General features: G+C 40.9%; 1 protein-coding gene across 5 annotated transcripts in view; it reads left to right on the top strand.

The window, feature by feature from the left end:
* The first annotated feature begins 3375 nt into the window (after nucleotides 1-3375).
* The window catches only part of LOC144196824 (band 4.1-like protein 1), a 41039-nt gene continuing 34286 nt past the window's right edge, over nucleotides 3376-10128 (top strand). For all 5 annotated transcript variants that reach the window (XM_077717316.1, XM_077717333.1, XM_077717306.1 and 2 more), the window contains exon 1: nucleotides 3376-3594. The gene's annotated coding sequence lies outside the window, so the exon portion shown is untranslated. The remainder of the gene's footprint in view (nucleotides 3595-10128) is intronic.

Below are 10128 nucleotides of genomic sequence, written 5' to 3'. Positions count from 1 at the left end.
GAGACACAGTATATTACATTGAATTACTACAATTTGTTTCAGGATCTTCAAGACATTGCAACAAGAGATTTCTCTTAACAATGTTTGCTATGACATAGGATTGGTCAATGATTGTTTTTGGAGCAGACTTTTCAAAAGGTCAGTTGTTTTTAAAATTTGAGGCAAAATCAAGCTATCCAGAGAAATCCCATGCATACATGAGGGGGAATTAATTGTAAGTAATGTCTCCTCATCTCATTTTCTGAACCGCTTTGTCCTCATTAGGGTCAAAGGCGATTGCAGGGCTCTAGGAGACGGACAACCTTGCGCACTTACACCCATACCTAGGGGCAAATTAGAGTGTCCAATTAGCCTACCATGCATGTTTTTGGAATGTTGGAGGAAACCAGAGTACACAGAGGGAAACACATGCAAACTCCATACGGATGAACATAACCAGGATTCGAACCCAGGACCTCAGAGCTGTGAGGCCGACCCGCTAACCACTCACTGCACCAGGCCGTAAGTATAATGAAAATAAAAAATATATAAAAATTCTGCATACGGTTATTATAATAATTATAATATATAATAGTTATTTTCCTTTATGAGCGTGCCACTGATATGTACATATAGCAGAGAGGATTCCTGTACCATACAAGCCTAGCATTTGGGCATCCGACTCCCCAGTCATCATCTATGAGGATTCCAAAGGGTCAGGTTTTATTAACGCATGCTTACACGGTGAAACTTAAGTAAAATTTGGCAATGACGCTTGGCTGTATCCCCAGAAATGCAGTACAATATTGTTTGTTGTACATCATAGGTACATTTTTTTTTGGTTATTACAATACGCTACACCTGCACTGTTGAGAGGGGAAAAAATAACATTCCTCAAAATGCTTTTCATGTGAACATTATCTGATTTTATAGGTTGTTTTTTTTAACTCTGTGCTTCTCTGATATGAAGCACCGTGCCACAGACCTGAAACAAAGACAACAATGTTTTTTTTCTTCCTATAGTGGAATATAGAGATGATTAATCTACTTTTTAAAAACTGGGATAACAGATAAGTATGATATTTTTCTTTGTTTTACATGACAAATATTTGGAAATACATATATTGAGATCCAGGAACAACAAAAAGACACAAAGTAATGTACGACTATTTATTTAAGTGCAGTTTGCAGTGGAATAATTTTCTTTCCATGTTCAGTTATAAAAGGAAAGTAAAGGCAGTTTGATTGACAGATAAGACAACAGTCAACGTTGGAGATCTGATAGGCCATATTTAAATCATAAAACCATTTTTTTGCATTTAAAACTTAATGTAAATATTAATTTAACCTCACATCACAATTACTAACCAACAATTCTAACTGAAATCTCCCTTGTTCAATGAAATCTTTCAACAAGCCATAGACAAGGTGTGGTAGCCATCTGTGTCTACCCTGCAGTGCTTCTTCTTTGAATAAATAAGCGACATTTCAACAATCCATCTCCTATACCACATAAAGTATCCTGTCCAACGGGAGACCGGTTTATTCCATTTTGAATTCCTGGAAAAGGCATACTATACCTTACTTGAGCTGGGGGTCTAGACCAAGGATGGGAAAACTACGGCCCGCGGGCCACATACGGCCCTTTAGGGTTTTTAATTCGGCCCACCGACTTTGTCCAAATAATGTTTTTATTTATTTTAATTTTTTATTTTTTTATATTAATTTTTTTCCCAAGATGGCGCCTTCACGCAGAAGCCAGTGGGAGTAGCTCTGTCCACTCTTATTTTTTTTCGTGTTTTACAGCCCTTTTTTAAATGACATTTTAATATTTCTTAATACATTTTACTTTACTTTGTACTTTATATGTTTTACTTTAATGATGAGTGATGAGTATGTTAATACTTAAGTCCTTTTTTTCCTGTTTATGTCTCATATGTGCTGTTAACGGATGCACTTTTTTATATGTTTCGTATCTTGTGCTGACCCGGCCCATCTGTCAACGTTTTAAAGTCAATGTGGCCCCGCCCACCCCCTGGTCAAGACACAACCATTAACATTCAATCATCACTGAGAAGAAAGTGAACCAGTAAACATCACAATGGCAATATTATAGGCCTTAGAGACAGTTGGCCCGGCAAACTGAAAAAAAGAAAAGAAAGGTGACTAGACAACAGCATACACGTGACTCCATGTTCAATCCAATATAATATCATGTGTAAGTAGGTGTTGATGGCATGTGACTGCCACCATGTGGACATATCTTCACGTGTGTTCAGATGCCAACCATGTGATGATACAAGGGTAAATCATAGCCAATCCACCCAGAGGTAATGAATACAAACGAATCCCAGGATCAAGAAGGTTAATTTTAAAAGGCTTAATAAGCTTACTACGCCTACATCCAGTGATTCCTTACAGGAAGTGGCTTCTTTTATTTTATTTTTCCAGATGCTGTGTCACCATTAAGGTCTTCAAACCATTTGGAGAAAGGTCCGGACAAATCCAGCCAGCCAAAGCCAGCTCTCAAAATTATATTCATGAGATTGAGTTTAATATCTAAGCGAGAGAGTATAATATCTAAGTACTGTTTAATATATAAGTACATTTGACCGGCGACCAAAAGACCGGCGACCAAAGGATCGGCGACCAAAGGATCGGCGACCAAAAGACCAGCGACCAAACGTCCGGTCACATATGTCCAACGCTATGATTTATTTAAATTTGAAAAGTTTCAACCGCCCACAAACCTAATGAGAGTAAAGCAGTTCAGAAAATGAGATGAGACGAGAAGTTTCAACTTCCTTAAAACATCTGATATACAGATATTCATTCATTTTTTTATGCAGGTTATCTTCACAAGAGTCATGGGGTTGCCAGAGCCTCTCCCAGGCAACTATGGGAAGTAGGTAGTGGACACCACAGATCTCCTTCACAATTTATATATATAGAGGAAATTGTGGAGCATCACCTTTGGACATGAGCCAGGAAACATCAGAGAAAATGGCTCTTTATGTATATATCAAGGTATTAAGCTGGGATGTGGCTCTTATAGTGGGAATCAAGGCAAACCAGTAAGGTTGAACAGGTCTAAATTGAGCAAAATGATAACACCAGACAATACACAAGCTGCATAACCTCAAAAAATATATATACACACCAAGTATTATTGATTCAACAATGTTTGTGTAAATTAGTTAATGCATTGCTTTAAAAAAATAAAAAATAAAAAAAATAAAATATATATATACCTTTTTTAAAATTCTACCCTCATCGCAATCCCTCTTCTGAGCGCGAAATATAAAAATAGTCTGGTTTAAAAATAATTTTAAAAAAACTAAAAGGTAAAAGCCGACGTGATTCTGCGTGGCAAATGCTAAGTGGCGCTCACACACATCACGCACCACGTTGGGAGTTCCCCACTTCCCTTCTCCTCCTTCCTCTCTTCCCCTCTCCGCTCCAGCGATACCTTTTTCACCGGCTTGTGGTCGCTCGCTTTTCCCCGCCTGCAGGGCTATATCTTCCGGGGCAAAGGAAAAAAGCTATACCCGGCATCGTCGATCTGCATACTCGCCGCCACACCTTCAACGGAAGGAAGCCTTGACAGCAGCATAGGTACGAACCGAGACATGACTCCGTTTATTCTACGTTGGCCGAACAGGTGCATGGTCGCGTTTGACATTACAGAGCCAGCTGCATGCCTGAATGGAGCCAAACCGTACAAAGGCGCTGCTTTGTCAGAAGACAGAGGGCGTTGACATGTTTAATGCGTCCACTAAGATGAGCATCAAGGGCTATTGGTGAAGATGGAACTAGAGCATCTTTTGATTCCCAGCTTATGAGGCCCATTATGTAGAATTGCCAGCAGCTGAATATTTGGTGTCGGATCATCACTTCCTCTTCTCCATTTCCATTATCATTAGGAGAGGAATCATTTATTTTTATCATTGGAATTGAGATTTGCCGGAGATGATCGTGTAATCAGTTCAATGAAGATGGTGTGTGTGTCCCGGGCGTGGCTGAGAAGGCAGGCGTGGGCACATTAAAGACGTCAGAGGTCTGTGCTGTGCACGTTGTATTGTGTGAAAGTGTAGTATAGGCTGGCTGGAGAAGTGGTCATCTTGTGAGGAGAGCAACATGTTTATTGTAATGCTGTCGAAGGGGGTAGGGGGTCATTGTTGAGAACATGGATGGTCAGCCATTCATATTATTAGAGTCTGATTTGCTAAAGCATCTGTCAAACAGACACTGAGACTGTCATTCATTCATTTTCCATACCACGTATCCTCACAAGGGTCTCAGGGGGTGCTGGAAACTATCCCAGCCAACTAGGGGCACCAGACGGGGGCGTGACCGGACGTTTGGTTGCCGGTCTTTTGGTCGCCGGTCTTTTGGTTGCCAGTCTTTTGGTCACCGGTCAAATGTGCTTAGATATTAAACAGTACTTGGATATTAAACAGTACTTAGATATTAAACAGTACTTAGATATTAAACAGTACTTAGACATTACACACTACTTAGATATTAAACAGTACTTAGATATTAAACTCTCTCTCTCTCTCTCTCTTAGATATTAAACTCTCTCTCTCTCTCTCTTAGATATTAAACTCTCTCATGAATTTAATTTTGAGAGCTGGTTTCAACAGTAAACTCTCTGTCACCATTTGACCGGCGAACAAAAGACCGGCGACCAAAAGACCGCCGACCAAAAGACCAGTGACCAAATGTCCAAGCACCGACAGGGGACTCAATTCTCCTTCACCAGGAGGCGGGGTATACCCTGAATCAGTTGGCAGCAACTCGTAAGACAGATTGCCAACCAACCTTTCACATGTTCAACAATTCAGAGTATTAAAATGACCCATCATTTGTGTTTTGCGTATCTGCAAAGTAAACCGGAGTACCTGATTTAACACAAGCATGACATGCATATTTAAAACCCATAAATAAAGGCCAGATGTAGAATATACTACTCAGCAAGGTATCACGTCAACTTTGTTTTACACCATACTTTGATCTAATTTTAGGAAAAATTTAAAACATCACTTTATCTCTATTACTTTCCTGTACACGTCCTCATTTTTTAAGCATCTCTTTGTCTGCCTAAATCAAGATTAGTCCCTGCATATAAAGTCTTTCTTTATCTGTCCTGAACGTTTGAAGTCATTTTGATATATATGTATATTTTTAAATGAAACAATGATGTCTTTGTAGTACAGAGAAAGCACACTGAGATAACTGGCATCTCTGCTACACTTTCAAATACATTCTGACTAAAGAGAAGCTTTCTGGGTATTTTTCCCACTTGTTCCACATTGTTTGTTGGCTTTACAGTCCGATGAGAAAGACCAATAGTTTGACAAAGTCAACAAAGTTTTGCTAGCAAGATGAGCAATGACACCAAAGTAAATAGTATGTGCTGAGAAGGAGGCTGCAGTGTGAGGGCAAAATCCTGTCTGTGTCACTACAGGGTTTATCTAGTGTTTCATGCAACTAGAAACAATCAAGATTTGTCCCCTTCTGGATTTATTGTTTTTCTCTCTTTTCCAAAACAATCCTAATTTGCGTGAATGGACGTTTGGTCGCCGGTCTTTGGGTCGCCGGTCTTTGGGTCGCCGGTCTTTTGGTCGCCGGTCTTTTGGTCACCGGTCAAATGTACCTAGATATTAAACAGTACTTGGATATTAAACTCTCTCTCTTAGATATCAAACTCTCTCTCATGAATATAATTTTGAGAGCTGGCTTCAACAGTAAACTCTGTCACCAAATGACCGGCGACGAAAAGACCGGCGACGAAAAGACCGGCGACCAAAAGACCGGCGACCAAAAGACCGGCGACCAAAAGACCGGCGACCAAAAGACCGGCGACCAAAAGACCGGCGACCAAAAGACCGGCGACCAAAAGACCGGCGACCAAAAGACCGGCGACCAAAAGACCGGCGACCAAAAGACCGGCGACCAAAAGACCGGCGACCAAAAGACCGGCGACCAAAAGACCGGCGACCAAAAGACCGGCGACCAAAAGACCGGCGACCAAAAGACCGGCGACCAAAAGACCGGCGACCAAAAGACCGGCGACCAAAAGACCGGCGACCAAAAGACCGGCGACCAAAAGACCGGCGACCAAAAGACCGGCGACCAAAAGACCGGCGACCAAAAGACCGGCGACCAAAAGACCGGCGACCAAAAGACCGGCGACCAAAAGACCGGCGACCAAAAGACCGGCGACCAAAAGACCGGCGACCAAAAGACCGGCGACCAAAAGACCGGCGACCAAAAGACCGGCGACCAAAAGACCGGCGACCAAAAGACCGGCGACCAAAAGACCGGCGACCAAAAGACCGGCGACCAAAAGACCGGCGACCAAAAGACCGGCGACCAAAAGACCGGCGACCAAAAGACCGGCGACCAAAAGACCGGCGACCAAAAGACCGGCCACCAAAAGACCGGCGACCAAAAGACCGGCCACCAAAAGACCGGCCACCAAAAGACCGGCCACCAAAAGACCGGCCACCAAAAGACCGGCCACCAAAAGACCGGCCACCAAAAGACCGGCCACCAAAAGACCGGCCACCAAAAGACCGGCCACCAAAAGACCGGCGACCAAAAGACCGGCGACCAAAAGACCGGCGACCAAAAGGCCGCCGACCAAACGTCCGCCGAACAAACGTCCAAGCATCCTAATCTGCTACTCGGTTCATAGGACTAGATTTTACCAAGATGGGGCTCCTTTATAAGGGTACGTCTGGGCCAGCCATATAAACACAGCTTTAGGAATATCATAATTTTACTTGGACCGAAAAAGATCCATGATATTTTGGACATTTTTTTTGCAAACAGCCATTGTTCCATTCAGCATGTTTTGTATCATCACCTTTATATTTGTTGGAAGACAAAAGTCAAGAATACCTTTTTATTTTTTCATTGTGTGCATGCTGCAGAGTTTCTTACATCAAAGGCAACAGTACATCTCAGACTGTTTTGGTTTAAGCCAAGCCCAGAAGGGAGCAAATTAGATATACAGTCCATCCATCTGTCCACTCATGCATCATTGAACCACATTCTCTAATCATCTCCTCCCATCTAAGTCTGGTGTGCATTTTAGTAATGCGACCCTGATAATATTTTTTCTCACACATTAAACTTTTGTTTTTTGAAACGGAAACATTATGCTATTGCCAGAGTCTTTAACAGCCGACTGCCAAGTTATTAGCCCCAGGGACTTCAATCATGAAATGAAGATCATATTATGACAGCAAAAATGCACATTACCTCAGACGACTCACTTGAAATTGTTATCCAGCAGCTGTAAGTGTATACAAGTAATCAATTACAGCCTAGGTCATTTTGTTCTTTGAGAACCATGCCAAAGGTGATGGTTAGGTTACATACGGCTGTGTGCACCGTCAATCATTCTATTTTCCTCTTGAGTCCTATTGAGATTAGTTATTTGATTGATTCATAACAGCATATGGAGCCAGGTGGTGTAGTCACAGCTAACCAGATGATAAACAAATAGAATAGAGGTGACTGTACCTTTTTACACGATGGTTCAAAATGGTAGCCGGTAATATACAGTGTTCCCTCGCTTATCGCGGTTAATGAGGACCGGGACCCCCTGCAATAGCTGCATTTCCGCGAAGTCGGCGTGCCCCTTCAAAAATGCTTAAAGAAACGTATAACACGTGCACAAAAGCACCACCAAGCAAAAACATCATAGTAGTCCGGATGGAGGATCTTCTGTAGTTTTTTTGCACGTGAGAAACATTGTTATTGAGAGTTGTGAACATTGTTTTTTTGGGCGGTGAAGATGCGCCTGTAAACAGCCATAACGTCATCAATGCGATTCCTGAACTCTCACCATGTTATTGACCATTTTTTTAATCCAATTACTAATTCTTATTGAATATTTTGTTTCCACCTCTTGTAAAATGATGTAATTTATAAATTTAACTTAATATCTTTACATTATTTATTTATTTTTTTCCTGAAAAAAATCTGCGAAGCTCTGAGTCCGCGTTAGCTGAAGCGCGAAGTAGCGAGGGAACACTGTACTGCCATTTTTTTCCCTACATGGATGAGCTAGCATATGAATGCGATATGACATTAAATGTTTTTGTCTATCTCCTATGATGAATAGATATGGAAATTTCATGTTTTACCTGTATGACTAAAAGGAGACTAGAATTTTAATGTTGTGCACAGGTTTTCTTGTAGAATGCAACACAATGATATTGTGGTAGCACAGATAACACCGCATCTGTTTTGGAATTTGGTTAACAGGATATATGCAGATTTGGCTTGGTGCAAATGCCCAATGCAAGTGCCAATTTTGTGAATGACAGGTGGTGCGTTTTTACCATTGCGCCAACAGGGTCAAATTTTGTTGCAAGGTCCTTTTGGTCTTGTACTTGACGCCACCAAGCAGATAGTAATAAGCATCTTTGGGTATGATACTCAGATGCACCTCATCTTAATGAGGATATTTGAAGGTTAAGTGACTGTATAATTTTATGGTGTGTCAGTATTGTTACTCACATCATTTGTAGAACTCTTGCCTAACATTTTTCACCCATTGCCTATGTCTCTACTACTTTAATGTTATTTCTTTTATTGGAGCTGTCACTGTCTTTGCTATAGCACCAGGCGATGGTTCACCTTCCAAGTGTGTCAACAGACAAAATAGTGCCTTGAGGCTTTTTTTCCCTCTCACGTTCTTTATCTTATTTTGATATGCTTGGTAGAAGATGTTACTCTGAAGTTTCCATGGCAACTGCATATTTAAAAATAGGGACACCTAATGTCTGTTTGGTGTTCAAAGCCACATGAGTCAAACAGTCAAAATTTGGAGCATAGGGTTACACATCTCCCCTGCAACTTACTAGATGCCCTTTTCAGTGTGTGGGAGATTATTATAGAAGTGATGACCAGTGATTGAATTACTCGTATGTGTACGGATGAAACACATGCTTTAATATGAATAGGAAAATCCAAGTAGTGCTTATTTCAGGTGAGCTAACTTAGATGTCTTATTCTGTACTCAATTCATGGAAGTTGCTCTCATTTTAAAGATTTACAAAATCTGTAGGTAGGTAAACTAATTTAAATTTGAAAACGACATGTTTAAAATGCATACAGGATGGAACAAATACGTACTGCGATTGGCCGGCCACAGATCTATGGTGTCTACCACTTGATGCCTGTAGTTGGCTGGGACCCTTTAACCCTTGGGACTTACAGGTTGTGAGCATAAGCAGTTCAGAAAATGAATGAATGAGTCGAACAATTGAAGTACAATTAAGAGGCACCTTTTAACTGGAAAAAGATTAATTTATAGTCAGAGAAAATAATGAAATGACCCTTGAACAATATCGGTTATTATGATGGTTCAGAGTAAGATTGAAAGATTTTTCCAGCAGTTATATATTGCTTTAACGATGTGATACTTTTGTAGTATATCAGTGTTTATGAAGTGAAAGTTGAAGGATTTGTTTTGCATTATTCAAATTGTCTGGGAGTGGTCCTCATAGAAACAAGTTTGGACAATATTATGTAATGTTTATATGTCAGATTTTTTTGCCAATAATTCTTCATCACGTCTTCACCGCCTGTCATTTTTTTGTGACTTTTTGCCACCCAACCCACCAAAACTTGCACTCCAATTTTAGACATTTTCTAGACTACGATAATTCCACTATTGTCTGGCCTATAAGGAGAATACGACACAGGCAAAGTTGATGACAGAGAAATAGGAGAACACAAAACTAGAGGAAGTCATTCATTCAAAAAACATTCTTTCCAAATCATCCCAAATCTGAGCCATGTGTACTGACTTTATGTGCAAATTGTCCTCAAGTTCTCTACGTTTTTTTCCCCACTATTAGTACATCCATAAAGCACAGCTTCCTCCCGCTGGCATTGTCCCAGGGAGGGTGATGTTGCAGCCTTACTGCTTCAGTAGATGAATCATTAATCTCTGATGCTTTGTGATGTGAATTGCAGCAGACCGGAGCTGTGCTATGCAATCTGTCTCCAACAATACACAGTGCCAAGGGTCTGATACATGTGTGTATGTCTGTGTATGTTTGTGTATGGTTTCTCTCTTTAACAAGGACAACTCGCCACGCCCTTTTCTCAACCCCCAACAAT

This window comes from Stigmatopora nigra, chromosome 1 (assembly GCF_051989575.1).
Source record: "Stigmatopora nigra isolate UIUO_SnigA chromosome 1, RoL_Snig_1.1, whole genome shotgun sequence".
Lineage (NCBI taxonomy): Eukaryota > Metazoa > Chordata > Actinopteri > Syngnathiformes > Syngnathidae > Stigmatopora > Stigmatopora nigra.
The sequence above is the reverse complement of the archived record's forward strand: the minus strand, read 5'-3'. Positions and strand labels throughout refer to the sequence as shown.